The sequence below is a fragment of the Scylla paramamosain genome, chromosome 34 (genome assembly GCF_035594125.1).
Source record: "Scylla paramamosain isolate STU-SP2022 chromosome 34, ASM3559412v1, whole genome shotgun sequence".
NCBI classification, from domain to species: domain Eukaryota; kingdom Metazoa; phylum Arthropoda; class Malacostraca; order Decapoda; family Portunidae; genus Scylla; species Scylla paramamosain.
In genome coordinates this window covers 47613-50000 of record NC_087184.1, presented here as the reverse complement: position 1 = coordinate 50000, position 2388 = coordinate 47613, and the positions used below count along the sequence as shown (strand labels likewise).

At 46.7% G+C, this 2388-nt stretch overlaps 1 protein-coding gene across 1 annotated transcript in view; it reads right to left on the bottom strand.

The window, feature by feature from the left end:
• LOC135089938 (uncharacterized) overlaps positions 1-1953 on the bottom strand; it is a 9024-nt gene extending 7071 nt beyond the window's left edge. The window contains exon 1 of the mRNA XM_063986128.1: positions 1487-1953. The gene's annotated coding sequence lies outside the window, so the exon portion shown is untranslated. The remainder of the gene's footprint in view (positions 1-1486) is intronic.
• Positions 1954-2388: the final 435 nt, after the last annotated feature.

The window sequence follows — 2388 nt, the reverse complement described above, 5'->3', positions numbered from 1 at the left end:
CTCTCTCTCTCTCTCACGTCAAGCAGTTTCAAGTGATGTTCGTGGGCGAGAGGCACTTACGTCATGTTTCCTTTGTATTTACCAAGCCTATTATGGTCAGATTGTTGCCGGAGTACTTGCGTGGAATTTTGCATTGCATGTGGCACGCATTCCACTTTGCATGTGCTGGCAGTGCTCTTAAATTTTTCCTCGCCTTCTTTCACCACTCCAGTCTGCTTTCCTTCCCTCCCCTTCCCCTTACTTACGATCTATGGGTGGCCGTGTCTCACCCACGCCGAGGTTCTCCCGAGCAATGTTGTGGTAGTAAATTACATTCGCTAATTTAACGTTCTGACTCTCCAACGTAAGAGGTTTGGACTCATATTTCTGGATTATTTTTTGTTTGCGTGCTATATTTTTACTCCCGAGCTTTCATGGTGAGAGTGCCCCTGTGTTGAGGAAGGACAAGTGCTAGATTCGTGAAAGAGGACTCAACAATATATTTCAACATTATTTTTTGAATACACGTTATATTTCATGTCCAGACCTTTCTTTTCGTTGGGAGTATGTTTGCGTGGCGAGCAGCGTGGCAGGTAATAGGACTCAGCACTCTGCCGGTGTGCACTGAGGCTGTGAGCTCAAGCTTTTTTGTCGCCACGTGTCTGGTGCGATGTTCTGTCAGCGCTCACGTGATGGTGGAAGGCAGGAGTCGTCCCGCGTGTAAGGATTTGCTATGGGTCACTGTCTGTTTTCACACTAAAAACGTGCACACTCATTATTGCCAAATGGAACAGCTACACGACAGACTAATCAAGGTCTGCCCCCCGTGTTTAATTATCTCATTTAGCGTCATTATTTAATAAACCCTCCTCATTTAGCTGCTGTCAGTGGACTTCATTGACTTATCTCATCATTTCGCCACGCAGAAAGATTTACATTGTTTGCACAACCCTGAAAGAAATTATATTTTACATGATTCATTCACAGCTGAGGTGTACACAAACTCACTGACTGACTGACTGACTGACTCCCGCGCCACAGTAGGATCTGACCCAGGTGAACAGTGTCTTGGCGTGCTTTGTTTTCTTCTTGTTGTATTTCAGGGACGCGGAACACCGTCCGCGTCCCTGACGTGCGCGTCCCTGACGCGCACTCAGCACATCGAGGTCTGCACACATTCAGCACGCTGCAAGTTGGCCAAGCAGGACATCCTCCCAATTTAGGTTGACTTGAATTTTTGTATTTGGTAATTCAATTTGTCACACACTAACTTCCGTCATTTGAATTAACTGTCGTTATGGAAGAATGGTGCATATGTCCACTCAGCTCACGGAACGATGTACGGATATTTGAATCACACTTCAACAGTAAAAATGGCAAAACACACACACAATCATGCACATTTCATCATAGGTGGTACGTTAATTGCTGATATTTCTGAATGCTAGGCACCAAACAACACTGGGTTTTTCGTATCAATCCACAGAGAACACATAATATCCCTCACGTTTTGAGAAAATTAGTCCCTTGATTAAAACCCGCCAGCGAGGCAGGTGGTCTCACGGGACAGCGTGACGACCCGTGCGGCGCGAGGCGAGCCAGGTGCTGTGGCGCGTCTGGTGGCGGAGCGAACAGTGGTACAACCCAGGCCGAGGGTGTCTAGGACGGGTCGCCACCATTTGTGGTCTGACAGAGGTGTGTGTGTGTGTGTGTGTGTGTGTGTGTGTGTGTGCTTTATCCAAAAGAGGCTAATATTATTCTATTATTTTTGTGAAGTGCAGGGGAGAAGGCCTTTGACCAGTGTTGCTGAGGATAACCTGCCTCAAGATAAGTACGAATCAGATAGGAAGAACAGATACAGGGAGACTTATTGGTCTATAACGACTGTATCTGCTGAGCTACACACTACGACTGACACTGAACTACTTGTGGAAGAACGGGATTGAATAGAACAAGACCCCAAAGTTGTGTGTGTGTGTGTGTGTGTGTGTGTGTGTGTGTGTGTGTGTGTGTGTGTGTGTGTGTGTGCGCGCGCTTAGGTAGCAGATAGCATGCGCCTCGTGGGGCTGAGTGGCGTAGGTGGCGGAGACAAAGGCTGGAGCACCGTGGTGTGGAGGTTTATTGATATATCAATCAACTTAAAATTGTAAGATCATGGTCTTTATTCACGCAATTAAACGTAAGTAGTGCCGAGAATAAACCAAGATATCTATCACACACCACACTAAAATTTACTTTGGGAGGAAGAATCTCAGTCCTGATACACTGCAGTTCCCCGGATCACCTGGTGCTTCCCGTGTGGGGCTGAGGGCGTGGAAAGCAGGGAAAATAGAGCGACCCAATACTTTTCGAAGTTTACTAGTTAGTGGAGAGTGGAGGAGCGGGTGGGAGAGTAAAGATATTGACAAA